This window comes from Humulus lupulus, chromosome 6 (assembly GCF_963169125.1).
Source record: "Humulus lupulus chromosome 6, drHumLupu1.1, whole genome shotgun sequence".
NCBI lineage: Eukaryota > Viridiplantae > Streptophyta > Magnoliopsida > Rosales > Cannabaceae > Humulus > Humulus lupulus.
This window is the reverse complement of record NC_084798.1, coordinates 140,434,479-140,457,385: the sequence shown is the minus strand read 5'-3', so window position 1 is coordinate 140,457,385 and position 22,907 is coordinate 140,434,479. Positions and strand designations below refer to the sequence as shown.

Sequence of the window (22,907 nt, the reverse complement as noted above, 5' to 3'; positions counted from 1 at the left end):
AAAACAGAAAATACAAACTTTTGAGCCGTAAGTGGATTTTTGAGGTACAAAAAAAAAAAAATGATGTTTTCAGGGGTGCAACACGAGGACTTCCCAGGAGGTGACCCATCCTAGTACCACTCTCGCCCAAGCACGCTTAACTGCGGAGTTCTGATGGGATCCAGTGCATTAGTTCTGGTATGATCGCACCCGAAATGTTTGGTCCGCAATATTCATTTATAGCGTACGCGTGTGTCCTCCCTTTTCTCCCTCGGATCTACTAGGAACTCCTTATTCGCTGCTTGTTAGTGACCACGGTGTTAACCCCTCAAGGGAAACGGAATAAATGACTCTTTAAAGATTTAAAACAGAAAATACAAACTTTTGAGCCGTAAGTGGATTTTTGAAGAACAAAAAAAAAAATGATGTTTTCTGGGATGCAACACGAGAACTTCCTAGGAGGTCACCCATCCTAGTACTACTCTCGCTGAAGTACGCTTAACTGCGGAGTTCAGATGGGATCCGGTGCATTAGTGCTGGTATGATCGCACCCCGAATGTTTGGTCCGCAATATTCATTTATAACGAACGCGTGTGTCCTCCCCTTTCTCCCCCAGATTAACTAGGAACTTCTTATTCGCTGCTTCTTAGTGACCATGGTGTTAACCCCTCAAGGGAAACAGAATAAATGACTCTTCAAAGATTTAAAACAGAAAATACAAACTTTTGAGCCGTAAGTGGATTTTTGAAGAACAAAAAAAAAAAAATGATGTTTTCAGGGGTGCAACACGAGGACTTCCCAGGAGGTCACCCATCCTAGTACTACTCTCGCCCAAGCACGCTTAACTGCGGAGTTCGGATGGGATCCGGTGCATTAGTGCTGGTATGATGGCAACCGGAATGTTTGGTCCGCAATATTCATTTATAGCGAACGCGTGTGTCCTCCCTTTTCTCCCTCTGATCAACTAGGAACTTCTTATTCGCTGCTTGTTAGTGACCACGGTGTTAACCCTTCAAGGGAAACGGAATAAATGACTCTTTAAAGATTTAAAACAGAAAATACAATCTTTTGAGACGTAAGTAGATTGTTGAAGAAAAAAAAAATGATGTTTTCAGGGGTGCAACACGAGAACTTCCTAGGAGGTCACCCATCCTAGTACTACTCTCGCTGAAGTACGCTTAAGTGCGGAGTTCTGATTGGATCCGTTGCATTAGTGCTTGTATGATCGCACCCGGAATGTTTGGTCCGCAATTTTCATTTATAACGAACGCGTGTGTCCTCCCTTTTCTCCCTCAGATTAACTAGGAACTTCTTATTCGCTGCTTGTTAGTGACCAGGGTGTTAACCCCTCAAGGGAAACAGAATAAATGACTCTTTAAAGATTTAAAACAAAAAATACAAACTTTTGAGCCGTAAGTGGATTTTTGAAGAACAAAAAAAAAAAATGATGTTTTCAGTGGTGCAACACGAGGACTTCCAAGGAGGTCACCCATCCTAGTACTACTCTCGCCCAAGCACGCTTAACTGCGGAGTTCTGATGGGATCCGGTGCATTAGTGCTGGTATGATCGAACCCGGAATGTTTGGTCCGCAATATTCATTTATAGCGAACGCGTGTGTCCTCCCTTTTCTCCCTCGGATCAACTAGGAACTTCTTATTCGCTGCTTGTTAGTGACCACGGTGTTAACCCCTCAAGGGAAACGGAATAAATGACTCTTTAAAGATTTGAAACAGAAAATACAAACTTTTGAGCAGTAAGTGGGTTTTTGAAGAACAAGAAAACAATAATGTTTTCAGGGGTGCAACACGAGGACTTCCCAGGAGGTCACCCATCCTAGTACTACTCTCGCCCAAACACGCTTAACTGCGGAGTTCTGATGGGATCCGGTGCATTAGTGCAGGTATGATCGAACCCGGAATGTTTGGTCCGCAATATTCATTTATAGCGAAAGCGTGTGTCCTCCCTTTTCTCCCTCGGATCAACTAGGAACTTCTTATTCGCTGCTTGTTTGTGACCACGGTGTTTACCCATCAAGGGAAACAGAATAAATGTCTCTTTCAAGATTTAAAACAGAAAATACAAACTTTTGAGCCGTAAGTGGGTTTTTGAAGAACAAAAAAAAAAAAATGATGTTTTCAGGGGTGCAACACGAGGACTTCTCAGGAGGTCACCCATCCTAGTACTACTCTCGCCCAAGCACGCTTAACTGCAGAGTTCTGATGGGATCCGGTGGATTAGTACTGGTATGATCGCACCCGGAATGTTTGGTCCCCATTATTCATTTATAGCGAACGCGTGTGTCCTCCCTTTTCTCCCTCGGCTCAACTCGGAACTTCTTCTTCGCTGCTTGTTAGTGACCACGGTGTTAACCCCTCAAGGGAAATGGAATAAATGACTCTTTAAAGATTTAAAATTGAAAATACAAACTTTTGAGCCGTAAGTGGGTTTTTGAAGAACAAAAAAAAAAAAAATGATGTTTTCAGGGGTGCAACACGAGGATTTCCCAGGAGGTCACCCATCATAGTACTACTCTCGCCCAAGCACGCTTAACTGCGGAGTTCTGATGGGATCCGGTGCATTAATGCAGGTATGATCGCACCCGGAATGTTTGGTCCGCAATATTCATTTATAGCGAACGCGTGTGTCCTCCCATTTCAGCCTTGGATCATCTAGGAACTTCTTATTCGCTGCTTGTTAGTGACCACGGTGTCAACCCCTCATGGGAAACGGAATAAATGTCTCTTTAAAGATTTCAAACAGAAATTACAAACTTTCGAGCCGTAAGTGGGTTTTTGAAGAACAAAAAAAAAAAAATGTTGTTTATGGGGGTGCCACACGAGGACTTCCCAAGAGGTCACCCATCTTAATACTACTCTCACCCAAGCATGCTTAACTGCGGAGTTCTGATGGGATCCGGTGCATTAGTGCTGGTATGATCGCACCCGGAATGTTTGGTCCGCAATATTCATTTATAGCGAAAGCGTGTGTCCTCCCTTTTCTCCCTCGGATCAACTAGGAACTTCTTATTCGCTGCTTGTTAGTGACCACGGTGTTAACCCCTCAAGGGAAACAGAATAAATATCTCTTTCAAGATTTAAAACAGAAAATACAAACTTTTGAGCCGTAAGTGGGTTTTTGAAGAACAAAAAAAAAAAAATGATGTTTTCAGGGGTGCAACACGAGGACTTCCCAGGAGGTCACCCATCCTAGTTCTACTCTCGCCCAAGCATGCTTAACTGCGGAGTTCTGATGGGATCCGGTGCATTAGTGCTGGTATGATCGCACCCGGAATGTTTGGTCCGCAATATTCATTTATAGCGAACGCGTGTGTCCTCCCTTTTCTCCCTCGGATCAACTAGGAACTTCTTATTCGCTGCTTCTTAGTGACCACGGTGTTAACCCCTCAAGGGAAACGGAATAAATGACTCTTTAAAGATTTGAAACAGAAAATACAAACTTTTGAGCAGTAAGTGGGTTTTTGAAGAACAAAAAAACAATAATGTTTTCAGGGGTGCAACACGAGGACTTCCCAGGAGGTCACCCATCCTAGTACTACTCTCGCCCAAGCACGCTTAACTGCGGAGTTCTGATGGGATCCAGTGCATTAGTTCTGGTATGAACGCACCCGGAATGTTTGGTCCGCAATATTCATTTATAGCGAACGCGTGTGTACTCCCATTTCTGCCTTGGATCATCTAGGAACTTCTTATTCGCTGCTTGTTAGTGACCACGGTGTTAACCCCTCAAGGGAAACGGAATAAATATCTCTTTAAAGATTTCAAACAGAAATTACAAACTTTTGAGCCGTAAGTGGGTTTTTGAAGAACAAAAAAAAAATAAAATGTTGTTTTTAGGGGTGCTACACGAGGACTTCCCAAGAGGTCACCCATCCTAATACTACTCTCGCCCAAGCATGCTTAACTGCGGAGTTCTGATGGGATCCGGTGCATTAGTGCTGGTATGATCGCACCCGTAATGTTTGGTCCGCAATATTCATTTATAGCGAAAGCGTGTGTCCTCCCTTTTCTCCCTCGGATCAACTAGGAACTTCTTATTCGCTGCTTGTTAGTGACCACGGTGTTAACCCCTCAAGGGAAACAGAACAAATGTCTCTTTCAAGATTTAAAACAGAAAATACAAACTTTTGAGCCGTAAGTGGGTTTTTGAAGAACAAAAAAAAAAAAAATGTTGTTTTTAAGGGTGCTACACGAGGACTTCCCAAGAGGTCACCCATCCTAATACTACTCTCGCCCAAGCAGGCTTATCTGCGTAGTTCTGATGGGATTCGGTGCATTAGTGCTGGTATGATCGCACCCAGAATGTTTGGTCCGCAATATTCATTTATAGCGAACGCGTGTGTCCTATCTTTTCTCCCTCGGATCGTCTAGGAACTTCTTATTCGCTGCTTGTTAGTGACCACGGTGTTAACCCCTCAAGCGAAACAGAAAAAATGACTCTTTAAAGATTTAAAACAGAAAATACATACTTTTGAGCCGTAAGTGGATTTTTGAAGCACAAAAAAAAAAAATGATGTTTTCAGGGGTGCAACACGAGGACTTCCAAGGAGGTCACCCATCCTAGTTCTACTCTCGCTCAAGCACGCTTAACTGCGAAGTTCTGATGGGATCCGGTGCATTAGTGCTGGTATGATCGCACCCGGAATGTTTGGTCCGCAATATTCATTTATAGCAAACGCGTCTGTCCTCCCTTTTCTCCCTCGGATCAACTAGGAACTTCTTATTCGCTGCTTGTTTGTGACCACGGTGTTTACCCATCAAGGGAAACAGAATAAATGTCTCTTTCAAGATTTAAAACAGAAAATACAAACTTTTGAGCCGTAAGTGGGTTTTTGAAGAACAAAAAAAAAAAATGATGTTTTCAGGGGTGCAACACGAGGACTTCTCAGGAGGTCACCCATCCTAGTACTACTCTCACCCACGCACGCTTAACTGCAGAGTTCTGATGGGATCCGGTGGATTAGTACTGGTATGATCGCACCCGGAATGTTTGGTCCCCATTATTCATTTATAGCGAACGCGTGTGTCCTCCCTTTTCACCCTCGGCTCAACTCGGAACTTCTTCTTCGCTGCTTGTTAGTGACCACGGTGTTAACCCCTCAAGGGAAATGGAATAAATGACTCTTTAAAGATTTAAAATTGAAAATACAAACTTTTGAGCCGTAAGTGGGTTTTTGAAGAACAAAAAAAAAAAAATTGATGTTTTCAGGGGTGCAACACGAGGACTTCCTAGGAGGTCACCCATCATAGTACTACTCTCGCCCAAGCACGCTTAACTGCAGAGTTCTGATGCGATCCGGTGCATTAATGCAAGTATGATCGCACCCGGAATGTTTGGTCCGCAATATTCATTTATTGCGAACGCGTGTGTCCTCCCTTTTCTTCCTCGGATCAACTAGGAACTTCTTATTCGCTGCTTCTTTGTGACCACGGTGTTAACCCCTCAAGGGAAACGGAATAAATGACTCTTTAAAGATTTGAAACAGAAAATACAAACTTTTGAGCAGTAAGTGGGTTTTTGAAGAACAAAAAAACAATAATGTTTTCAGGGGTGCAACACGAGGACTTCCCAGGAGGTCACCCATCCTAGTACTACTCTCGCCCAAGCACGGTTAACTGCGGAGTTCTGATGGGATCCGGTGCATTAGTGCAGGTATGATCGAACCCGGAATGTTTGGTCCGCAATATTCATTTATAGCAAACGCGTGTGTCCTCCCATTTCTGCCTTGGATCATCTAGGAACTTCTTATTCGCTGCTTGTTAGTGACCACGGTGTTAACCCCTCAAGGGAAACGGAATAAATGTCTCTTTAAAGATTTCAAACAGAAATTACAAACTTTTGAGCCGTAAGTGGGTTTTTGAAGAACAAAAAAAAAAAAAATGTTGTTTTTAGGGGTGCTACACGAGGACTTCCCAAGAGGTCACCCATCCTAATACTACTCTCGCCCAAGCATGCTTAACTGCGGAGTTCTGATGGGATCCGGTGCATTAGTGCTGGTATGATCGCACCCGGAATGTTTGGTCCGCAATATTCATTTATAGCGAAAGCGTGTGTCCTCCCTTTTCTCCCTCGGATCAACTAGGAACTTCTTATTCGCTGCTTGTAAGTGACCACGGTGTTAACCCCTCAAGGGAAACAGAACAAATGTCTCTTTCAAGATTTAAAACAGAAAATACAAACTTTTGAGCCGTAAGTGGGTTTTTGAAGAACAAAAAAAAAAAAATGTTGTTTTTAAGGGTGCTACACGAGGACTTCCCAAGAGGTCACCCATCCTAATACTACTCTCGCCCAAGCAGGCTTATCTGCGTAGTTCTGATGGGATTCGGTGCATTAGTGCTGGTATGATCGCACCCAGAATGTTTGGTCCGCAATATTCATTTATAGCGAACGCGTGTGTCCTATCTTTTCTCCCTCGGATCGTCTAGGAACTTCTTATTCGCTGCTTGTTAGTGACCACGGTGTTAACCCCTCAAGCGAAACAGAAAAAATGACTCTTTAAAGATTTAAAACAGAAAATACATACTTTTGAGCCGTAAGTGGATTTTTGAAGCACAAAAAAAAAAAATGATGTTTTCAGGGGTGCAACACGAGGACTTCCAAGGAGGTCACCCATCCTAGTTCTACTCTCGCTCAAGCACGCTTAACTGCGAAGTTCTGATGGGATCCGGTGCATTAGTGCTGGTATGATCGCACCCGGAATGTTTGGTCCGCAATATTCATTTATAGCAAACGCGTCTGTCCTCCCTTTTCTCCCTCGGATCAACTAGGAACTTCTTATTCGCTGCTTGTTTGTGACCACGGTGTTTACCCCTCAAGGGAAACGGAATAAATGTCTCTTTAAATATTTAAAACAGAAATTACAAACTTTTGAGCCGTAAGTGGGTTTTTGAAGAACAAAAAAAAAAAATGTTGTTTTCAGGGGTGCTACACGAGGACTTCCCAGGAGGTCACCCATCCTAATACTACTCTCGCCTAAGCACGCTTATCTGCGGAGTTCTGATGGGATTCGGTGCATTAGTGCTGGTATGATCGCACCCAGAATGTTTGGTCCGCAATATTCATTTATAGCGAACGCGTGTGTCCTATCTTTCTCCCTCGGATCGTCTAGGAACTTCTTATTCGCTGCCTGTTAGTGACCACGGTGTTAACCCCTCAAGCGAAACAGAATAAATGACTCTTTAAAGATTTAAAACAGAAAATACAAACATTTGAGCCGTAAGTGGATTTTTGAAGAACAAAAAAAAAAAATGATGTTTTCAGGGGTGCAATACGAGGACTTCCAAGGAGGTCACCCATCCTTGTACTACTCTCGCCCAGGCACGCTTAACTGCGAAGTTCTGATGGGATCCGGTGCATTAGTGCTGGTATGTTCGCACCCGGAATGTTTGGTCCGCAATATTCATTTATAGCGAACGCGTGTGTCCTCCATTTTCTCCCTTGGATCAACTAGGAACTTCTTATTCGCTGCTTCTTAGTGACCACGGTGTTAACCCCTCAAGGGAAACGGAATAAATGACTCTTTAAAGATTTGAAACAGAAAATACAAACTTTTGAGCAGTAAGTGGGTTTTTGAAGAACAAAAAGACAATAATGTTTACAGGGGTGCAACACGAGGACTTCCCAGGAGGTCACCCATCCTAGTACTACTCTCGCCCAAGCACGCTTAACTGCGGAGTTCTGATTGGATCCGGTGCATTAGTGCAGGTATGATCGAACCCGGAATGTTTGGGCCGCAATATTCATTTATAGCGAACGCGTGTGTCCTCCCTTTTCTCCCTCGGATCAACTAGGAACTTCTTATTCGCTGCTTGTTAGTGACCACGGTGTTAACCCCTCAAGCGAAACAAAATAAATGTCTCTTTCAAGATTTAAAACAGAAAATACAAACTTTTGAGCCGTAAGTGGGTTTTTGAAGAACAAAAAAAAAAAAAAATTGATGTTTTCAGGGGTGCAACACGAGGACTTCTCAGGAGGTCACCCATCCTAGTACTACTCTCGCCCAAGCACGCTTAACTGCAGAGTTCTGATGGGATCCGGTGGATTAGTACTGGTATGATCGCACCCGGAATATTTGGTCGGCAATATTCATTTATAGAGAACGCGTGTGTCCTCCCTTTTCTCCCTCGGATCAACTAGGAACTTCTTATTCGCTGCTTGTTAGTGACCACGGTGTTAACCCCTCAAGGGAAACGGAATAAATGACTCTTCAAAGAGTTAAAACAGAAAAAACAAACTTTTGAGCCTAAGTGGATTTTGAAGAACAGAAAAAAAAAAAATGATGTTTTCAGGGGTACAACATGAGGACTTCCCAGGAGGTCACCCATCCTAGTACAATTCTCGCCCAAACACGCCTAACTGCTGAGTTCTGATGGGATCCGGTGCATTAGTGCTGTATGATCGTACCCGGAATGTTTGGTTCGCAATATTCATTTATAGCGAAAGCGTGTGTCCACCCTTTTCTCCCTCGGATCAACTAGGAACTTCTTATTCGCTGCTTGTTAGTGACCACGGTGTTAACCCCTCAAGGGAAACAGAATAAATGTCTCTTTCAAGATTTAAAACAGAAAATACAAACTTTTGAGCCGTAAGTAAGTTTTTGAAGAACAAAAAAAAAAAAAAATGATGTTTTCAGGGGTGCAACACGAGGACTTCCCAGGAGGTCACCCATCCTAGTGCTACTCTCGCCCAAGCATGCTTAACTGCGAAGTTCTGATGGGATCCGGTGCATTAGTGCTGGTATGATCGCACCCGGAATGTTTGGTCAGCAATATTCATTTATAGCGAACGCGTGTGTCCTCCCTTTTCTCCCTCGGATCAACTAGGAACTTATTATTCGCTGCTTCTTAGTGACCACGGTGTTAACCCTCAAGGGAAACGGAATAAATGACTCTTTAAAGATTTGAAACAGAAAATACAAACTTTTGAGCCGTAAGTGGGTTTTTGAAGAACAAAAAAAAAATAATGTTTTCAGGGGTGCAACACGAGGACTTCCCAGGAGGTCACCCATCCTAGTACTACTCTCGCCCAAGCACGCTTAACTGCGGAGTTCTGATGGGATCCGGTGCATTAGTGCAGGTATGATCGCACCCGGAATGTTTGGTCCGCAATATTCATTTATAGCGAACGCGTGTGTCCTCCCATTTCTGCCTTGGATCATCTAGGAACTTCTTATTCGCTGCTTGTTAGTGACCACGGTGTTAACCCCTCAAGGGAAACGGAATAAATGTCTCTTTAAAGATTTCAAACAGAAATTACAAACTTTTGAGCCGTAAGTGGGTTTTTGAAGAACAAAAAAATAAAAAAATGTTGTTTTTAGGGGTGCTACACGAGGACTTCCCAAGAGGTCACCCATCCTAATACTACTCTCGCCCAAGCACGCTTATCTGCGGAGTTCTGATGGGATCCGGTGCATTAGTGCTGGTTTTATCGCACCCGGAATGTTTGGGCCGCAATATTCATTTATAGCGAACGCGTGTGTCCTCCCTTTTCTCCCTCGGATCAACTAGGAACTTCTTATTCGCTGCTTCTTAGTGACCACGGTGTTAACCCCTCAAGGGAAACGGAATAAATGACTCTTTAAAGATTTGAAACAGAAAATACAAACTTTTGAGCCGTAAGTGGATTTTTGAAGAACAAAAAAAAAAATAATGTTTTCAGGGGTGCAACACGAGGACTTCCCAAGAGGTCACCCGTCCTAGTACTTCTCTCGCCCAAGCACGCATAACTGCGGACTTCTGATGGGATCCGGTGCATTAGTACAGGTATGATAGCACCCGGAATGTTTGGTCCGCAATATTCATTTATAGCGAACGCGTGTGTCCTTCCATTTCTGCCTTGGATCATCTAGGAACTTCTTATTCGCTGCTTTTTAGTGACCACGGTGTTAACCCCTCAAGGGAAACGGAATAAATGTCTCTTTAAAGATTTAAAACAGAAATTACAAACTTTTGATCCGTAAGTGGGTTTTTGTAGAACAAAAAAAAAAAATGTTGTTTTCAGGGGTGCTACACGAGGACTTCCCAGGAGGTCACCCATCCTAATACTACTCTCGCCCAAGCATGCTTATCTGCGGAGTTCTGATGGGATTCGGTGCATTAGTGCTGGTATGATCGCACCCAGAATGTTTGGTCCGCAATATTCATTTATAGCGAACGCGTGTGTCCTATCTTTTCTCCCTCGGATCGTCTAGGAACTTCTTATTCGCTGCTTGTTAGTGACCACGGTGTTAACCCCTCAAGCGAAACAGAATAAATGACCCTTTAAAGATTTAAAACATAAAATACAAACTTTTGAGACGTAAGTGGATTTTTGAAGAACAAAAAAAAAAAAATGATGTTTTCAGTGGTGCAACACGAGGACTTCCAAGGAGGTCACCCATCCTAGTACTACTCTCGCCCAAGCACGCTTAACTGCGGAGTTCTGATGGGATCCGGTGCATTAGTGCTGGTATGATAGAACCCGGAATGTTTGGTCCGCAATATTCATTAATAGCAAACGCGTGTGTCCTCCTTTTTCTCCCTCGGATCAACAAGGAACTACTTATTCGCTGCTTGTTAGTGACCACGGTGTTAACCCCTCAAGGGAAACAGAATAAATGTCTCTTTCAAGATTTAAAACAGAAAATACAAACTTTTGAGCCGTAAGTGGGTTTTTGAAGAACAAAAAAAAAAAAAAAATAATGTTTTCAGGGGTGCAACACGAGGACTTCCCAGGAGGTCACCCATCCTAGTTCTACTCTCGCCCAAGCACGCTTAACTGCAGAGTTCTGATGGGATCTGGTGGATTAGTACTCGTATGATCGCACCCGTAATGTTTGGTCCGCAATATTCATTTATAGAGAACGCGTGTGTCCTCCCTTTTCTCCCTCGGATCAACTAGGAACTTCTTATTCGCTGCTTGTTAGTGACCACGGTGTTAACCCCTCAAGGGAAACGCAATAAATGACTCTTTAAAGAGTTAAAATAGAAAATACAAACTTTTGAGCCATAAGTGGATTTTTGAAGAACAAAAAAAAAAAATGATGTTTTCAGGGGTGCAACACGAGGACTTCCCAGGAGGTCACCCATCCTAGTACTATTCTCGCCCAAACACGCTTAACTGCGGAGTTCAGATGGGATCCGGTGCATTAGTGCCGGTATGATCGCACCCGGAATGTTTGGTTCGCAATATTCATTTATAGCAAACGCGTGTGTCCTCCCTTTTCTCCTTCGGATCAACTAGGAACTTCTTATTCGCTGCTTGTTAGTGACCACGGTGTTAACCCGTCAAGGGAAACAGAATAAATGACTCTTTAAAGATTTGAAACAGAAAATACAAACTTTTGAGCCGTAATAGGTTTTTTGAAGAACAAAAAAAAAAAAAAATTATGTTTTCAGGGGTGCAACACGAGGACTTCCCAGGAGGTCACCCAACCTAGTACTACTCTCGCCCAAGCACGCTTAACTGCGGAGTTCTGATGGGATCCGGTGCATTAGTGCTGGTATGATAGAACCCGGAATGTTTGGTCCGCAATATTCATTAATAGCAAACGCGTGAGTCCTCCTTTTTCTCCCTCGGATCAACTAGGAACTTCTTATTCGCTGCTTGTTAGTGACCACGGTGTTAACCCATCAAGGGAAACAGAATAAATGTCTCTTTCAAGATTTAAAACAGAAAATACAAACTTTTGAGCCGTAAGTGGGTTTTTGAAGAACAAAAAAAAAAAATGATATTTTCAGGGGTGCAACACGAGGACTTCTCAGGAGGTCACCCATCCTAGTACTACTCTCGCCCAAGCACGCTTAACTGCAGAGTTCTGATGGGATCCGGTGGATTAGTACTGGTATGATCGCACCCGGAATGTTTGGTCCGCAATATTCATTTATTGAGAACGCGTGTGTCCTTCGTTTTCTCCCTCGGATCAACTAGGAACTTCTTATTCGCTGCTTGTTAGTGACCATGGTGTTAACCCCTCAAGGGAAACGGAATAAATGACTCTTCAAAGAGTTAAAACAGAAAATACAAAATTTTGAGCCATAAGTGGATTTTTGAAGAACAAAAAAAAAAAAATGATGTTTTCAGGGGTGCAACAGGAGGACTTCGCAGGAGGTCACCCATCCTAGTACTACTCTCGCCCAAACACGCTTAACTGCGGAGTTCTGATGGGATCCGGTGCATTAGTGCCAGTATGATCGCACCCGGAATGTTTGGTCCGCAATATTCATTTATAGCGAACGCGTGTGTCCTCCATTTTCTCCCTCGGATCAACTAGGAACTTCTTATTCGCTGCTTGTTAGTGACCACGGTGTTAACCCCTCAAGCGAAACAGAATAAATGACCCTTTAAAGATTTAAAACATAAAATACAAACTTTTGAGACGTAAGTGGATTTTTGAAGAACAAAAAAAAAAAAATGATGTTTTCAGTGGTGCAACACGAGGACTTCCAAGGAGGTCACCCATCCTAGTACTACTCTCGCCCAAGCACGCTTAACTGCGGAGTTCTGATGGGATCCGGTGCATTAGTGCTGGTATGATAGAACCCGGAATGTTTGGTCCGCAATATTCATTAATAGCAAACGCGTGTGTCCTCCTTTTTCTCCCTCGGATCAACAAGGAACTACTTATTCGCTGCTTGTTAGTGACCACGGTGTTAACCCCTCAAGGGAAACAGAATAAATGTCTCTTTCAAGATTTAAAACAGAAAATACAAACTTTTGAGCCGTAAGTGGGTTTTTGAAGAACAAAAAAAAAAAAAAAATAATGTTTTCAGGGGTGCAACACGAGGACTTCCCAGGAGGTCACCCATCCTAGTTCTACTCTCGCCCAAGCACGCTTAACTGCAGAGTTCTGATGGGATCTGGTGGATTAGTACTCGTATGATCGCACCCGTAATGTTTGGTCCGCAATATTCATTTATAGAGAACGCGTGTGTCCTCCCTTTTCTCCCTCGGATCAACTAGGAACTTCTTATTCGCTGCTTGTTAGTGACCACGGTGTTAACCCCTCAAGGGAAACGCAATAAATGACTCTTTAAAGAGTTAAAATAGAAAATACAAACTTTTGAGCCATAAGTGGATTTTTGAAGAACAAAAAAAAAAAATGATGTTTTCAGGGGTGCAACACGAGGACTTCCCAGGAGGTCACCCATCCTAGTACTATTCTCGCCCAAACACGCTTAACTGCGGAGTTCAGATGGGATCCGGTGCATTAGTGCCGGTATGATCGCACCCGGAATGTTTGGTTCGCAATATTCATTTATAGCAAACGCGTGTGTCCTCCCTTTTCTCCTTCGGATCAACTAGGAACTTCTTATTCGCTGCTTGTTAGTGACCACGGTGTTAACCCGTCAAGGGAAACAGAATAAATGACTCTTTAAAGATTTGAAACAGAAAATACAAACTTTTGAGCCGTAATAGGTTTTTTGAAGAACAAAAAAAAAAAAAAATTATGTTTTCAGGGGTGCAACACGAGGACTTCCCAGGAGGTCACCCAACCTAGTACTACTCTCGCCCAAGCACGCTTAACTGCGGAGTTCTGATGGGATCCGGTGCATTAGTGCTGGTATGATAGAACCCGGAATGTTTGGTCCGCAATATTCATTAATAGCAAACGCGTGAGTCCTCCTTTTTCTCCCTCGGATCAACTAGGAACTTCTTATTCGCTGCTTGTTAGTGACCACGGTGTTAACCCATCAAGGGAAACAGAATAAATGTCTCTTTCAAGATTTAAAACAGAAAATACAAACTTTTGAGCCGTAAGTGGGTTTTTGAAGAACAAAAAAAAAAAATGATATTTTCAGGGGTGCAACACGAGGACTTCTCAGGAGGTCACCCATCCTAGTACTACTCTCGCCCAAGCACGCTTAACTGCAGAGTTCTGATGGGATCCGGTGGATTAGTACTGGTATGATCGCACCCGGAATGTTTGGTCCGCAATATTCATTTATTGAGAACGCGTGTGTCCTTCGTTTTCTCCCTCGGATCAACTAGGAACTTCTTATTCGCTGCTTGTTAGTGACCATGGTGTTAACCCCTCAAGGGAAACGGAATAAATGACTCTTCAAAGAGTTAAAACAGAAAATACAAAATTTTGAGCCATAAGTGGATTTTTGAAGAACAAAAAAAAAAAAATGATGTTTTCAGGGGTGCAACAGGAGGACTTCGCAGGAGGTCACCCATCCTAGTACTACTCTCGCCCAAACACGCTTAACTGCGGAGTTCTGATGGGATCCGGTGCATTAGTGCCAGTATGATCGCACCCGGAATGTTTGGTCCGCAATATTCATTTATAGCGAACGCGTGTGTCCTCCATTTTCTCCCTCGGATCAACTAGGCACTTCTTATTCGCTGCTTGTTAGTGACCACGGTGTTAACCCCTCAAGGGAAACAGAATAAATGTCTCTTTCAAGATTTAAAACAGAAAATACAAACTTTTGAGCCGTAAGTGGATTTTTGAAGAACAAAAAAAAAAAAAATATGATGTTTTTCAGGGGTGCAACACGAGGACTTCCCAAGAGGTCACCCAACCTAGTACTACTCTCGCCCAAGCACGCTTAACTGCGGAGTTCTGATGGGATCCGGTGCATTAGTGCTGGTATGATAGAACCCGGAATGTTTGGTCCGCAATATTCATTAATAGCAAACGCGTGCGTCCTCCTTTGTCTCCCTCGGATCAACTAGGAACTTCTTATTCGCTGCTTGTTAGTGACCACGGTGTTAACCCCTCAGGGGAAACGGAATAAATGACTCTTTAAAGATTTAAAACAGAAAATACAAACTTTTGAGCCGTAAGTGGATTTTTGAAGAACAAAAAAAAATAAAATGATGTTTTCAGGGGTGCAACACGAGGACTTCCCAGGAGGTCACCCATCCTAGTACTACTCTCGCCCAAGCACGCTTAACTGCGGAGTTCTGATGGGATCCGGTGCATTAGTGCTGGTATGATCGCACCCGGAATGTTTGGTCCGCAATATTCATTTATAGCAAACGCGTGTGTCCTCCCTTTTCTCCCTCGGATCAACTAGGAACTTGTTAATCGCTGCTTGTTAGTGACCACGGTGTTAACCCCTCAAGGGAAACAGAATAAATGTCTCTTTCAAGATTTAAAACAGAAAATACAAACTTTTGAGCCGTAAGTGGGTTTTTGAAGAACAAAAAAAAAAAATGATGTTTTCAGGGGTGCAACACGAGGACTTCTCAGGAGGTCACCCATCCTAGTACTACTCTCGCCCAAGCATGCTTAACTGCAGAGTTCTGATGGGATCCGGTGGATTAGTACTGGTATGATCGCACCCGGAATGTTTGGTCCGCAATATTCATTTATAGAGAACGCGTGTGTCCTTCGTTTTCTCCCTCGGATCAACTAGGAACTTCTTATTCGCTGCTTGTTAGTGACCATGGTGTTAACCCCTCAAGGGAAACGGAATAAATGACTCTTCAAAGAGTTAAAACAGAAAATACAAAATTTTGAGCCATAAGTTGATTTTTGAAGAACAAAAAAAAAAAAATGATGTTTTCAGGGGTGCAACAGGAGGACTTCCCAGGAGGTCACCCATCCTAGTACTACTCTCGCCCAAACACGCTTAACTGCGGAGTTCTGATGGGATCCGGTGCATTAGTGCCGGTATGATCGCACCCGGAATGTTTGGTCCGCAATATTCATTTATAGCGAACGCGTGTGTCCTCCATTTTCTCCCTCGGATCAACTAGGAACTTCTTATTCGCGGCTTGTTAGTGACCACGGTGTTAACCCCTCAAGGGAAACAGAATAAATGTCTCTTTCAAGATTTAAAACAGAAAATACAAACTTTTGAGCCGTAAGTGGATTTTTGAAGAACAAAAAAAATAATATATGATCTTTTCCAGGGGTGCAACACGAGGACTTCCCAAGAGGTCACCCAACCTAGTACTACTCTCGCCCAAGCACGCTTAACTGCGGAGTTCTGATGGGATCCGGTGCATTAGTGCTGGTATGATTGAACCCGGAATGTTTGGTCCGCAATATTCATTAATAGCAAACGCGTGCGTCCTCCTTTTTCTCCCTCGGATCAACTAGGAACTTCTTATTCGCTGCTTGTTAGTGACCACGGTGTTAACCCCTCAAGGGAAACAGAATAAATGTCTCTTTCAAGATTTAAAACAGAAAATACAATCTTTTGAGCCGTAAGTGGGTTTTTGAAGAACAAAAAAAAAAAATGATGTTTTCAGGGGTGCATCACGAGGACTTCTCAGGAGGTCACCCATCCTAGTACTACTCTCGCCAAGCACGCTTAACTGCAGAGTTCTGATGGGATCCGGTGGATTAGTACTGGTATGATCGCACCCGGAATGTTTGGTCCGCAATATTCATTTATAGAGAACGCGTGTGTCCTCCGTTTTCTCCCTCGGATCAACTAGGAACTTCTTATTCGCTGCTTGTTAGTGACCATGGTGTTAACCACTCAAGGGAAACGGAATAAATGACTCTTCAAAGAGTTAAAACAGAAAATACAAAATTTTGAGCCATAAGTGGAATTTTGAAGAACAAAAAAAAAAATGATGTTTTCAGGGGTGCAACAGGAGGACTTCCCAGGTGCTCACCCATCCTAGTACTACTCTCGCCCAAACGCGCTTAACTGCGGAGTTGTGATGGGATCCGGTGCATTAGTGCTGGTATGAGCGCACCCGGAATGTTTGGACCGCAATATTCATTTATAGCGAACGTGTGTGTCCTCCTTTTTCTCCCTCGGATCAACTAGGAACTTCTTCTTCGCTGCTTGTTAGTGACCACGGTGTTAACCCCTAAAGGGAAACGGAATAAATGACTCTTTAATGATTTAAAACAGAAAATACAAACTTTTGAGACGTAAGTGGATTTTTGAAGAACAAAAAAAAAAAATGATGTTTTCAGGGGTGCAACACGAGGACATCCCAGGAGGTCACCCATCCTAGTACTACTCTTGCCCAAGTACGCTTAACTGCAGAGTTCTGATGGGATCCGGTGCATTAGTGCTGGTATGATCGCACCCGGAATGTTTGGTCCGCAATATTCATTTATAGCGAACGCGTGTGTCCTCCATTTTCTCCCTCGGATCAACTAGGAACTTCTTATTCGCTGCTTGTTAGTGACCACGGTGTTAACCCCTCAAGGGAAACAGAATAAATGTCCCTTTCAAGATTTAAAACAGAAAATACAAACTTTTGAGCCGTAAGTGGGTTTTTGTAGAACAAAAAAAAAAAATGATGTTTTCAGGGGTGCAACACGAGGACTTCTCAAGAGGTCACCCATCCTAGTACTACTCTCGCCCAAGCACGCTTAACTGCAGAGTTCTGATGGGATCCGGTGGATTAGTACTGGTATGATCGCACCCGGAATGTTTGGTCCGCAATATTCATTTATAGAGAACGCGTGTGTCCTCCGTTTTCTCCCTCGGATCAACTAGGAACTTCTTATTCGCTGCTTGTTAGTGACCATGGTGTTAACCCCTCAAGGGAAACGGAATAAATGACTCTTCAAAGAGTTAAAACAGAAAATACAAAATTTTGAGCCATAAGTGGATTTTTGAAGAACAAAAAAAAAAAAATGATGTTTTCAGGGGTGCAACAGGAGGACTTCCCAGGAGGTCACCCATCCTAGTACTACTCTCGCCCAAACGCGCTTAACTGCGGAGTTCTGATGGGTTCCGGTGCATTAGTGCGGGTATGATCGCACCCGGAATGTTTGGACCGCAATAATCATTTATAGCGAACGCGTGTGTCCTCCTTTTTCTCCCTCGGATCAACTAGGAACTTCTTATTCGCTGCTTGTTAGTGACCACGGTGTTAACCCCTAAAGGGAAACGGAATAAATGACTCTTTAATGATTTAAAACAGAAAATACAAACTTTTGAGACGTAAGTGGATTTTTGAAGAACAAAAAAAAAAATGAAGTTTTCAGGGGTGCAACACGAGGACTTCCCAGGAGGTCACCCATCCTAGTACTACTCTTGCCCAAGTACGCTTAACTGCAGAGTACTGATGGGATCCGGTGCATTAGTGCTGGTATGATCGCACCCGGAATGTTCGGTCCGCAATATTCATTTATAGCGAACGCGTGTGTCCTTCCTTTTCTCCCTCGGATCAACTAGGAACTTCTTATTCGCTGCTTGTTAGTGAGCACGGTGTTAACCCCTCAAGGGAAACAGAATAAATGTCTCTTTCAAGATTTAACACAGAAAATACAATCTTTTGAGACGTAAGTAGATTTTTGTAGAAAAAAAAAATGATGTTTTCAGGGGTGCAACACGAGAACTTCCTAGGAGGTCACCCATCCTAGTACTACTCTCGCTGAAGTACGCTTAACTGCGGAGTTCTGATTGGATCCGTTGCATTAGTGCTGGTATGATCGCACCCGGAATGTTTGGTCCGCAATATTCATTTATAACGAACGCGTGTGTCCCCCCTTTTCTCCCTCAGATTAACTAGGAACTTCTTATTCGCTGCTTGTTAGTGACCACGGTGTTAACCCCTCAAGGGAAATGGAATAAATGACTCTTTAAAGATTTAAAACAGAAAATACAAACTTTTGACCCGAAAGTGGATTTTTAAAGAACAAAAAAAATATATATATGATGTTTTCAAGGGTGGAACACGAGGTCTTCCCAGGATGTCACCCATCCTATTACTACTCTCACCGACGCACGCTTAACTGCGGAGTTCTGATGGGATCCGGAGCATTAGTAATGGTATGATCGCACCCGGAATGTTTGGTCCGCAATATTCATTTATAACGAACGCGTGTGTCCTCCCTTTTCTCCCTCAGATCTACTAGGAACTTCTTATTCGCTGCTTGTTAGTGACCACGGTGTTAACCCCTCAAGGGAAACAGAATAAATGACTCTTTAAAGATTTCCAACAGAAAATACAAACTTTTGAGCCGTAAGTGGGTATTTGAAGAACAAAAAAAAAAAAATGATGTTTTGAGGGGTACAACACGAGGACTTCCCAGGAGGTCACCCATCCTAGTACTACTCTCGCCCAAGCACGCTTAACTGCGGAGTTCTGATGGGATCCGGTGCGTTAGTGCGGGTATGATCGCACCCGGAATGTTTGGTCCGCAATATTCATTTATAGTGAACGCGTGTGTCCTCCCTTTTCTCCCTCGGATCATCTAAGAACTTCTTATTCGCTGTTTGTTAGTGACCACGGAGTTAACCCCTCAAGGGAAACGGAATAAATGACTCTTTAAAGATTTAAAACAGAAAATACAAACTTTTGAGCCGTAAGTGGATTTGTGAAGAAGAAAAAAAAAATGATGTTTTCAGGGGTGCAACACGAGGACTTCCCAGGAGGTCACCCATCCTAGTACCACTCTCGCCCAAGCACGCTTAACTGCGGAGTTCTGATGGGATCCGGTGCATTAGTTCTGGTATGATCGCACCCGGAATGTTTGGTCCGCAATATTCATTTACAGCGTACGCGTGTGTCCTCCCTTTTCTCCCTCGGATCTACTAGGAACTTCTTATTCGCTGCTTGTTAGTGACCACGGTGTTAACCCCTCAAGGGAAACGGAATAAATTACTCTTTAAAGATTTAAAACAGAAAATACAAACTTTTGAGCCGTAAGTGGGTATTTGAAGAACAAAAAAAAAAAAATGATGTTTTCAGGGGTACAACACGAGGACTTCCCAGGAGGTCACCCATCCTAGTACTACTCTCGCCCAAGCACGCTTAACTGCGGAGTTCTGATGGGATCCGGTGCGTTAGTGCGGGTATGATCGCACCCGGAATGTTTGGTCCGCAATATTCATTTATAGTGAACGCGTGTGTCCTCCCTTTTCTCCCTCGGATCATCTAAGAACTTCTTATTCGCTATTTGTTAGTGACCACGGTGTTAACCCCTCAAGGGAAACGGAATAAATGACTCTTTAAAGATTTAAAACAGAAAATACAAACTTTTGAGACGTAAGTGGGTTTTTGAAGAACAAAAAAAAAAAAATGATGTTTTCAGGGGAGCAACACGAGGACTTCCCAGGAGATCACGCATCCTAGTACTACTCTCGCCCAAGCACGCTTAACTGCAGAGTTCTGATGGGATCCGGTGCAATAGTGCTGGTATGATCGCCCCCGGAATGTTTGGTCCGCAATATTCATTTATAGCGAACGCGAGTGTCCTCCCTTTTCTCCCTCGGATCGACTAGGAACTTCTTATTCGCTGCTTGTTAGTGACCACGGTGTTAACCCCTCAGGGGAAACGGAATAAATTACTCTTTAAAGATTTAAAACAGAAAATACAAACTTTTGAGCCGTAAGTGGGTATTTGAAGAACAAAAAAAAAAAAATGATGTTTTCAGGGGTACAACACGAGGAATTCCCAGGAGGTCACCCATCCTAGTACTACTCTCGCCCAAGCACGCTTAACTGCGGAGTTCTGATGGGATCCGGTGCGTTAGTGCGGGTATGATCGCACCCGGAATGTTTGGTCCGCAATATTCATTTATAGTGAACGCGTGTGTCCTCCCTTTTCTCCCTCGGATCATCTAAGAACTTCTTATTCGCTATTTGTTAGTGACCACGGTGTTAACCCCTCAAGGGAAACGGAATAAATGACTCTTTAAAGATTTAAAACAGAAAATACAAACTTTTGAGACGTAAGTGGGTTTTTGAAGAACAAAAAAAAAAAAATGATGTTTTCAGGGGTGCAACACGAGGACTTCCCAGGAGATCACGCATCCTAGTACTACTCTCGCCCAAGCACGCTTAACTGCAGAGTTCTGATGGGATCCGGTGCAATAGTGCTGGTATGATCGCCCCCGGAATGTTTGGTCCGCAATATTCATTTATAGCGAACGCGAGTGTCCTCCCTTTTCTCCCTCGGATCGACTAGGAACTTCTTATTCGCTGCTTGTTAGTGACCACGGTGTTAACCCCTCAGGGGAAACGGAATAAATGACTCTTTAAAGATTTAAAACAGAAAATACAAACTTTTGAGCCGTAAGTGGATTTTTGAAGAAGAAAAAAAAAATGATGTTTTCAGGGGTGCAACACGAGGACTTCCCAGGAGGTCACCCATCCTAGTACCACTCCCGCCCAAGCACGCTTAACTGCGGAGTTCTGATGGGATCCGGTGCATTAGTTCTGGTATGATCGCACCCGGAATGTTTGGTCCGCAATATTCATTTATAGCGTACGCGTGTGTCCTCCCTTTTCTCCCTCGGATCTACTAGGAACTTCTTATTCGCTGCTTGTTAGTGACCACGGTGTTAACCCCTCAAGGGAAACGGAATAAATTACTCTTTAAAGATTTAATACAGAAAATACAAACTTTTGAGCCGTAAGTGGATATTTGAAGAACAAAAAAAAAAAATGATGTTTTCAGGGATGCAACACGAGAACTTCCTAGGAGGTCACCCATCCTAGTACTACTCTCGCTGAAGTACGCTTAACTGCGGAGTTCAGATGGGATCCGGTGCATTAGTGCTGGTATGATCGCACCCCGAATGTTTGGTCCGCAATATTCATCTATAACGAACGCGTGTGTCCTCCCCTTTCTCCCCCAGATTAACTAGGAACTTCTTATTCGCTGCTTCTTAGTGACCATGGTGTTAACCCCTCAAGGGAAACAGAATAAATGACTCTTTAAAGATTTAAAACAGAAAATACAAACTTTTGAGCCGTAAGTGGATTTTTGAAGAACAAAAAAAAATAAAATGATGTTTTCAGGGGTGCAACACGAGGACTTCCCAGGAGGTCACCCATCCTAGTACTACTCTCGCCCAAGCACGCTTAACTGCGGAGTTCGGATGGGATCCGGTGCATTAGTGCTGGTATGATGGCAACCGGAATGTTTGGTCCGCAATATTCATTTATAGCGAACGCGTGTGTCCTCCCTTTTCTCCCTCTGATCAACTAGGAACTTCTTATTCGCTGCTTGTTAGTGACCACGGTGTTAACCCTTCAAGGGAAACGGAAAAAATGACTCTTTAAAGATTTAAAACAGAAAATACAAACTATTGAGACGTAAGTAGATTTTTGAAGAAAAAAAAATGATGTTTTCAGGCGTGCAACACGAGAACTTCCAAGGAGGTCACCCATCCTAGTACTACTCTCGCTGAAGTACGCTTAACTGCGGAGTTCTGATTGGATCCGTTGCATTAGTGCTGGTATGATCGCACCCGGAATGTTTGGTCCGCAATATTCATTGATAGCGAACGCGTGTGTCCTCCCTTTTCTCCCTCTGATCAACTAGGAACTTCTTATTCGCTGCTTGTTAGTGACCACGGTGTTAACACCTAAAGGGAAACGGAATAAATGACTCTTTAATGACTTAAAACAGAAAATACAAAATTTTGAGCAGTAAGTGGATTTTTGAAGAACAAAAAAAAAAAAAAAAAAGATGTTTTCAGGGGTGCAACACGAGGACTTCCCAGGAGGTCACCCATCCTAGTACTACTCTCGCCCAAGCACGCTTAACTGCGGAGCTCTGATGGGATCCGGTGCATTAGTGCTGGTATAATCGCACCCGGAATGTTTGGTCCGCAATATTCATTTATAGCGAACGCGTGTGTCCTCCCTTTTCTCCCACGAATCAACTAGGAACTTCTTATTCGCTGCTTGTTAGTGACCACGGTGTTAATCCCTCAAGGGAAACGGAATAAATGACTCTTTAAAGATTTAAAACAGAAAATACAAACTTTTGAGCCCTAAGTGGGTTTTTGAAGAACAAAAAAAAAATGATGTTTTCAGGGGTGCAACACGAGGACTTCCCAGGAGATCACGCATCCTAGTACTACTCTCGCCCAAGCACGCTTAACTGCAGAGTTCTGATGGGATCCGGTGCATTAGTGCTGGTATGATCGCCCCCGGAATGTTTGGTCCGCAATATTCATTTATAGCGAACGCGAGTGTCCTCCCTTTTCTCCCTCGGATCGACTAGGAACTTCTTATTCGCTGCTTGTTAGTGACCACGGTGTTA

The 22,907-nt window shown here is 43.3% G+C and overlaps 62 non-coding genes and 5 pseudogenes across 62 annotated transcripts; all 67 read right to left on the bottom strand.

The window, feature by feature from the left end:
- Window positions 1-72: 72 nt before the first annotated feature.
- LOC133788131 (5S ribosomal RNA) lies at window positions 73-191 on the bottom strand. Its single transcript, XR_009873107.1, has one exon. It is a non-coding gene; the product is annotated as a 5S ribosomal RNA (ribosomal RNA).
- A 222-nt stretch (window positions 192-413) lies between these two features.
- LOC133786774 (5S ribosomal RNA) lies at window positions 414-532 on the bottom strand. The gene has a single exon (XR_009871918.1). It is a non-coding gene; the product is annotated as a 5S ribosomal RNA (ribosomal RNA).
- A 224-nt stretch (window positions 533-756) lies between these two features.
- On the bottom strand, window positions 757-875 carry LOC133787819 (5S ribosomal RNA). The gene has a single exon (XR_009872810.1). It is a non-coding gene; the product is annotated as a 5S ribosomal RNA (ribosomal RNA).
- A 218-nt stretch (window positions 876-1,093) lies between these two features.
- Window positions 1,094-1,212, bottom strand: LOC133787126 (5S ribosomal RNA; annotated as a pseudogene).
- A 223-nt stretch (window positions 1,213-1,435) lies between these two features.
- Window positions 1,436-1,554, bottom strand: LOC133786349 (5S ribosomal RNA). Its single transcript, XR_009871513.1, has one exon. It is a non-coding gene; the product is annotated as a 5S ribosomal RNA (ribosomal RNA).
- A 221-nt stretch (window positions 1,555-1,775) lies between these two features.
- On the bottom strand, window positions 1,776-1,894 carry LOC133787999 (5S ribosomal RNA). The gene has a single exon (XR_009872983.1). It is a non-coding gene; the product is annotated as a 5S ribosomal RNA (ribosomal RNA).
- A 224-nt stretch (window positions 1,895-2,118) lies between these two features.
- LOC133787850 (5S ribosomal RNA) lies at window positions 2,119-2,237 on the bottom strand. Its single transcript, XR_009872840.1, has one exon. It is a non-coding gene; the product is annotated as a 5S ribosomal RNA (ribosomal RNA).
- A 225-nt stretch (window positions 2,238-2,462) lies between these two features.
- LOC133786463 (5S ribosomal RNA) lies at window positions 2,463-2,581 on the bottom strand. Its single transcript, XR_009871622.1, has one exon. It is a non-coding gene; the product is annotated as a 5S ribosomal RNA (ribosomal RNA).
- Window positions 2,582-2,805: 224 nt separating this feature from the next.
- On the bottom strand, window positions 2,806-2,924 carry LOC133786614 (5S ribosomal RNA). Its single transcript, XR_009871764.1, has one exon. It is a non-coding gene; the product is annotated as a 5S ribosomal RNA (ribosomal RNA).
- A 224-nt stretch (window positions 2,925-3,148) lies between these two features.
- LOC133788064 (5S ribosomal RNA) lies at window positions 3,149-3,267 on the bottom strand. The gene has a single exon (XR_009873044.1). It is a non-coding gene; the product is annotated as a 5S ribosomal RNA (ribosomal RNA).
- A 221-nt stretch (window positions 3,268-3,488) lies between these two features.
- LOC133787905 (5S ribosomal RNA) lies at window positions 3,489-3,607 on the bottom strand. The gene has a single exon (XR_009872893.1). It is a non-coding gene; the product is annotated as a 5S ribosomal RNA (ribosomal RNA).
- A 226-nt stretch (window positions 3,608-3,833) lies between these two features.
- LOC133788171 (5S ribosomal RNA) lies at window positions 3,834-3,952 on the bottom strand. The gene has a single exon (XR_009873145.1). It is a non-coding gene; the product is annotated as a 5S ribosomal RNA (ribosomal RNA).
- A 225-nt stretch (window positions 3,953-4,177) lies between these two features.
- LOC133786981 (5S ribosomal RNA) lies at window positions 4,178-4,296 on the bottom strand. The gene has a single exon (XR_009872118.1). It is a non-coding gene; the product is annotated as a 5S ribosomal RNA (ribosomal RNA).
- A 223-nt stretch (window positions 4,297-4,519) lies between these two features.
- LOC133786755 (5S ribosomal RNA) lies at window positions 4,520-4,638 on the bottom strand. Its single transcript, XR_009871900.1, has one exon. It is a non-coding gene; the product is annotated as a 5S ribosomal RNA (ribosomal RNA).
- Window positions 4,639-4,861: 223 nt separating this feature from the next.
- LOC133786417 (5S ribosomal RNA) lies at window positions 4,862-4,980 on the bottom strand. Its single transcript, XR_009871579.1, has one exon. It is a non-coding gene; the product is annotated as a 5S ribosomal RNA (ribosomal RNA).
- A 225-nt stretch (window positions 4,981-5,205) lies between these two features.
- On the bottom strand, window positions 5,206-5,324 carry LOC133786557 (5S ribosomal RNA). The gene has a single exon (XR_009871711.1). It is a non-coding gene; the product is annotated as a 5S ribosomal RNA (ribosomal RNA).
- A 221-nt stretch (window positions 5,325-5,545) lies between these two features.
- On the bottom strand, window positions 5,546-5,664 carry LOC133788042 (5S ribosomal RNA). Its single transcript, XR_009873023.1, has one exon. It is a non-coding gene; the product is annotated as a 5S ribosomal RNA (ribosomal RNA).
- Window positions 5,665-5,889: 225 nt separating this feature from the next.
- Window positions 5,890-6,008, bottom strand: LOC133788170 (5S ribosomal RNA). Its single transcript, XR_009873144.1, has one exon. It is a non-coding gene; the product is annotated as a 5S ribosomal RNA (ribosomal RNA).
- Window positions 6,009-6,232: 224 nt separating this feature from the next.
- On the bottom strand, window positions 6,233-6,351 carry LOC133786980 (5S ribosomal RNA). Its single transcript, XR_009872117.1, has one exon. It is a non-coding gene; the product is annotated as a 5S ribosomal RNA (ribosomal RNA).
- Window positions 6,352-6,574: 223 nt separating this feature from the next.
- LOC133786754 (5S ribosomal RNA) lies at window positions 6,575-6,693 on the bottom strand. The gene has a single exon (XR_009871899.1). It is a non-coding gene; the product is annotated as a 5S ribosomal RNA (ribosomal RNA).
- A 223-nt stretch (window positions 6,694-6,916) lies between these two features.
- On the bottom strand, window positions 6,917-7,035 carry LOC133786835 (5S ribosomal RNA). Its single transcript, XR_009871976.1, has one exon. It is a non-coding gene; the product is annotated as a 5S ribosomal RNA (ribosomal RNA).
- A 222-nt stretch (window positions 7,036-7,257) lies between these two features.
- On the bottom strand, window positions 7,258-7,376 carry LOC133786497 (5S ribosomal RNA). The gene has a single exon (XR_009871654.1). It is a non-coding gene; the product is annotated as a 5S ribosomal RNA (ribosomal RNA).
- A 221-nt stretch (window positions 7,377-7,597) lies between these two features.
- Window positions 7,598-7,716, bottom strand: LOC133786274 (5S ribosomal RNA). The gene has a single exon (XR_009871442.1). It is a non-coding gene; the product is annotated as a 5S ribosomal RNA (ribosomal RNA).
- A 227-nt stretch (window positions 7,717-7,943) lies between these two features.
- On the bottom strand, window positions 7,944-8,062 carry LOC133787849 (5S ribosomal RNA). Its single transcript, XR_009872839.1, has one exon. It is a non-coding gene; the product is annotated as a 5S ribosomal RNA (ribosomal RNA).
- Window positions 8,063-8,285: 223 nt separating this feature from the next.
- LOC133787146 (5S ribosomal RNA) lies at window positions 8,286-8,403 on the bottom strand (annotated as a pseudogene).
- A 226-nt stretch (window positions 8,404-8,629) lies between these two features.
- Window positions 8,630-8,748, bottom strand: LOC133786389 (5S ribosomal RNA). The gene has a single exon (XR_009871552.1). It is a non-coding gene; the product is annotated as a 5S ribosomal RNA (ribosomal RNA).
- A 220-nt stretch (window positions 8,749-8,968) lies between these two features.
- Window positions 8,969-9,087, bottom strand: LOC133787149 (5S ribosomal RNA). Its single transcript, XR_009872224.1, has one exon. It is a non-coding gene; the product is annotated as a 5S ribosomal RNA (ribosomal RNA).
- A 226-nt stretch (window positions 9,088-9,313) lies between these two features.
- On the bottom strand, window positions 9,314-9,432 carry LOC133786637 (5S ribosomal RNA). The gene has a single exon (XR_009871785.1). It is a non-coding gene; the product is annotated as a 5S ribosomal RNA (ribosomal RNA).
- Window positions 9,433-9,654: 222 nt separating this feature from the next.
- LOC133786899 (5S ribosomal RNA) lies at window positions 9,655-9,773 on the bottom strand. The gene has a single exon (XR_009872040.1). It is a non-coding gene; the product is annotated as a 5S ribosomal RNA (ribosomal RNA).
- Window positions 9,774-9,996: 223 nt separating this feature from the next.
- Window positions 9,997-10,115, bottom strand: LOC133786806 (5S ribosomal RNA). The gene has a single exon (XR_009871948.1). It is a non-coding gene; the product is annotated as a 5S ribosomal RNA (ribosomal RNA).
- Window positions 10,116-10,339: 224 nt separating this feature from the next.
- LOC133786607 (5S ribosomal RNA) lies at window positions 10,340-10,458 on the bottom strand. The gene has a single exon (XR_009871757.1). It is a non-coding gene; the product is annotated as a 5S ribosomal RNA (ribosomal RNA).
- A 227-nt stretch (window positions 10,459-10,685) lies between these two features.
- LOC133786715 (5S ribosomal RNA) lies at window positions 10,686-10,804 on the bottom strand. Its single transcript, XR_009871858.1, has one exon. It is a non-coding gene; the product is annotated as a 5S ribosomal RNA (ribosomal RNA).
- A 223-nt stretch (window positions 10,805-11,027) lies between these two features.
- LOC133786839 (5S ribosomal RNA) lies at window positions 11,028-11,146 on the bottom strand. The gene has a single exon (XR_009871980.1). It is a non-coding gene; the product is annotated as a 5S ribosomal RNA (ribosomal RNA).
- A 226-nt stretch (window positions 11,147-11,372) lies between these two features.
- On the bottom strand, window positions 11,373-11,491 carry LOC133788088 (5S ribosomal RNA). The gene has a single exon (XR_009873067.1). It is a non-coding gene; the product is annotated as a 5S ribosomal RNA (ribosomal RNA).
- Window positions 11,492-11,714: 223 nt separating this feature from the next.
- On the bottom strand, window positions 11,715-11,833 carry LOC133787848 (5S ribosomal RNA). The gene has a single exon (XR_009872838.1). It is a non-coding gene; the product is annotated as a 5S ribosomal RNA (ribosomal RNA).
- Window positions 11,834-12,057: 224 nt separating this feature from the next.
- Window positions 12,058-12,176, bottom strand: LOC133786531 (5S ribosomal RNA). The gene has a single exon (XR_009871687.1). It is a non-coding gene; the product is annotated as a 5S ribosomal RNA (ribosomal RNA).
- Window positions 12,177-12,400: 224 nt separating this feature from the next.
- On the bottom strand, window positions 12,401-12,519 carry LOC133786606 (5S ribosomal RNA). Its single transcript, XR_009871756.1, has one exon. It is a non-coding gene; the product is annotated as a 5S ribosomal RNA (ribosomal RNA).
- Window positions 12,520-12,746: 227 nt separating this feature from the next.
- On the bottom strand, window positions 12,747-12,865 carry LOC133786714 (5S ribosomal RNA). Its single transcript, XR_009871857.1, has one exon. It is a non-coding gene; the product is annotated as a 5S ribosomal RNA (ribosomal RNA).
- A 223-nt stretch (window positions 12,866-13,088) lies between these two features.
- Window positions 13,089-13,207, bottom strand: LOC133786828 (5S ribosomal RNA). Its single transcript, XR_009871969.1, has one exon. It is a non-coding gene; the product is annotated as a 5S ribosomal RNA (ribosomal RNA).
- A 226-nt stretch (window positions 13,208-13,433) lies between these two features.
- LOC133788087 (5S ribosomal RNA) lies at window positions 13,434-13,552 on the bottom strand. Its single transcript, XR_009873066.1, has one exon. It is a non-coding gene; the product is annotated as a 5S ribosomal RNA (ribosomal RNA).
- A 223-nt stretch (window positions 13,553-13,775) lies between these two features.
- On the bottom strand, window positions 13,776-13,894 carry LOC133787847 (5S ribosomal RNA). The gene has a single exon (XR_009872837.1). It is a non-coding gene; the product is annotated as a 5S ribosomal RNA (ribosomal RNA).
- A 224-nt stretch (window positions 13,895-14,118) lies between these two features.
- On the bottom strand, window positions 14,119-14,237 carry LOC133786530 (5S ribosomal RNA). The gene has a single exon (XR_009871686.1). It is a non-coding gene; the product is annotated as a 5S ribosomal RNA (ribosomal RNA).
- Window positions 14,238-14,465: 228 nt separating this feature from the next.
- On the bottom strand, window positions 14,466-14,584 carry LOC133788175 (5S ribosomal RNA). The gene has a single exon (XR_009873149.1). It is a non-coding gene; the product is annotated as a 5S ribosomal RNA (ribosomal RNA).
- A 225-nt stretch (window positions 14,585-14,809) lies between these two features.
- Window positions 14,810-14,928, bottom strand: LOC133787348 (5S ribosomal RNA). The gene has a single exon (XR_009872375.1). It is a non-coding gene; the product is annotated as a 5S ribosomal RNA (ribosomal RNA).
- A 223-nt stretch (window positions 14,929-15,151) lies between these two features.
- Window positions 15,152-15,270, bottom strand: LOC133788103 (5S ribosomal RNA). The gene has a single exon (XR_009873081.1). It is a non-coding gene; the product is annotated as a 5S ribosomal RNA (ribosomal RNA).
- Window positions 15,271-15,494: 224 nt separating this feature from the next.
- Window positions 15,495-15,613, bottom strand: LOC133787985 (5S ribosomal RNA). Its single transcript, XR_009872970.1, has one exon. It is a non-coding gene; the product is annotated as a 5S ribosomal RNA (ribosomal RNA).
- A 227-nt stretch (window positions 15,614-15,840) lies between these two features.
- On the bottom strand, window positions 15,841-15,959 carry LOC133787917 (5S ribosomal RNA). The gene has a single exon (XR_009872905.1). It is a non-coding gene; the product is annotated as a 5S ribosomal RNA (ribosomal RNA).
- Window positions 15,960-16,182: 223 nt separating this feature from the next.
- On the bottom strand, window positions 16,183-16,300 carry LOC133786865 (5S ribosomal RNA). Its single transcript, XR_009872006.1, has one exon. It is a non-coding gene; the product is annotated as a 5S ribosomal RNA (ribosomal RNA).
- A 222-nt stretch (window positions 16,301-16,522) lies between these two features.
- LOC133787113 (5S ribosomal RNA) lies at window positions 16,523-16,641 on the bottom strand (annotated as a pseudogene).
- Window positions 16,642-16,864: 223 nt separating this feature from the next.
- Window positions 16,865-16,983, bottom strand: LOC133786585 (5S ribosomal RNA). The gene has a single exon (XR_009871737.1). It is a non-coding gene; the product is annotated as a 5S ribosomal RNA (ribosomal RNA).
- A 223-nt stretch (window positions 16,984-17,206) lies between these two features.
- On the bottom strand, window positions 17,207-17,325 carry LOC133787899 (5S ribosomal RNA). The gene has a single exon (XR_009872887.1). It is a non-coding gene; the product is annotated as a 5S ribosomal RNA (ribosomal RNA).
- A 224-nt stretch (window positions 17,326-17,549) lies between these two features.
- Window positions 17,550-17,668, bottom strand: LOC133786738 (5S ribosomal RNA). The gene has a single exon (XR_009871883.1). It is a non-coding gene; the product is annotated as a 5S ribosomal RNA (ribosomal RNA).
- A 222-nt stretch (window positions 17,669-17,890) lies between these two features.
- LOC133786443 (5S ribosomal RNA) lies at window positions 17,891-18,009 on the bottom strand. Its single transcript, XR_009871604.1, has one exon. It is a non-coding gene; the product is annotated as a 5S ribosomal RNA (ribosomal RNA).
- A 218-nt stretch (window positions 18,010-18,227) lies between these two features.
- On the bottom strand, window positions 18,228-18,346 carry LOC133787049 (5S ribosomal RNA). The gene has a single exon (XR_009872183.1). It is a non-coding gene; the product is annotated as a 5S ribosomal RNA (ribosomal RNA).
- Window positions 18,347-18,573: 227 nt separating this feature from the next.
- Window positions 18,574-18,692, bottom strand: LOC133787178 (5S ribosomal RNA; annotated as a pseudogene).
- Window positions 18,693-18,916: 224 nt separating this feature from the next.
- LOC133786919 (5S ribosomal RNA) lies at window positions 18,917-19,035 on the bottom strand. The gene has a single exon (XR_009872058.1). It is a non-coding gene; the product is annotated as a 5S ribosomal RNA (ribosomal RNA).
- A 221-nt stretch (window positions 19,036-19,256) lies between these two features.
- LOC133787436 (5S ribosomal RNA) lies at window positions 19,257-19,375 on the bottom strand. The gene has a single exon (XR_009872459.1). It is a non-coding gene; the product is annotated as a 5S ribosomal RNA (ribosomal RNA).
- A 224-nt stretch (window positions 19,376-19,599) lies between these two features.
- On the bottom strand, window positions 19,600-19,718 carry LOC133786906 (5S ribosomal RNA). Its single transcript, XR_009872046.1, has one exon. It is a non-coding gene; the product is annotated as a 5S ribosomal RNA (ribosomal RNA).
- Window positions 19,719-19,942: 224 nt separating this feature from the next.
- LOC133786273 (5S ribosomal RNA) lies at window positions 19,943-20,061 on the bottom strand. Its single transcript, XR_009871441.1, has one exon. It is a non-coding gene; the product is annotated as a 5S ribosomal RNA (ribosomal RNA).
- A 224-nt stretch (window positions 20,062-20,285) lies between these two features.
- LOC133787023 (5S ribosomal RNA) lies at window positions 20,286-20,404 on the bottom strand. The gene has a single exon (XR_009872158.1). It is a non-coding gene; the product is annotated as a 5S ribosomal RNA (ribosomal RNA).
- Window positions 20,405-20,628: 224 nt separating this feature from the next.
- On the bottom strand, window positions 20,629-20,747 carry LOC133786386 (5S ribosomal RNA). The gene has a single exon (XR_009871549.1). It is a non-coding gene; the product is annotated as a 5S ribosomal RNA (ribosomal RNA).
- Window positions 20,748-20,968: 221 nt separating this feature from the next.
- Window positions 20,969-21,087, bottom strand: LOC133787778 (5S ribosomal RNA). The gene has a single exon (XR_009872779.1). It is a non-coding gene; the product is annotated as a 5S ribosomal RNA (ribosomal RNA).
- Window positions 21,088-21,310: 223 nt separating this feature from the next.
- LOC133786773 (5S ribosomal RNA) lies at window positions 21,311-21,429 on the bottom strand. Its single transcript, XR_009871917.1, has one exon. It is a non-coding gene; the product is annotated as a 5S ribosomal RNA (ribosomal RNA).
- A 225-nt stretch (window positions 21,430-21,654) lies between these two features.
- On the bottom strand, window positions 21,655-21,773 carry LOC133787818 (5S ribosomal RNA). Its single transcript, XR_009872809.1, has one exon. It is a non-coding gene; the product is annotated as a 5S ribosomal RNA (ribosomal RNA).
- A 217-nt stretch (window positions 21,774-21,990) lies between these two features.
- LOC133787103 (5S ribosomal RNA) lies at window positions 21,991-22,109 on the bottom strand (annotated as a pseudogene).
- Window positions 22,110-22,337: 228 nt separating this feature from the next.
- Window positions 22,338-22,456, bottom strand: LOC133786745 (5S ribosomal RNA). The gene has a single exon (XR_009871890.1). It is a non-coding gene; the product is annotated as a 5S ribosomal RNA (ribosomal RNA).
- Window positions 22,457-22,677: 221 nt separating this feature from the next.
- Window positions 22,678-22,796, bottom strand: LOC133788146 (5S ribosomal RNA). The gene has a single exon (XR_009873121.1). It is a non-coding gene; the product is annotated as a 5S ribosomal RNA (ribosomal RNA).
- Window positions 22,797-22,907: the final 111 nt, after the last annotated feature.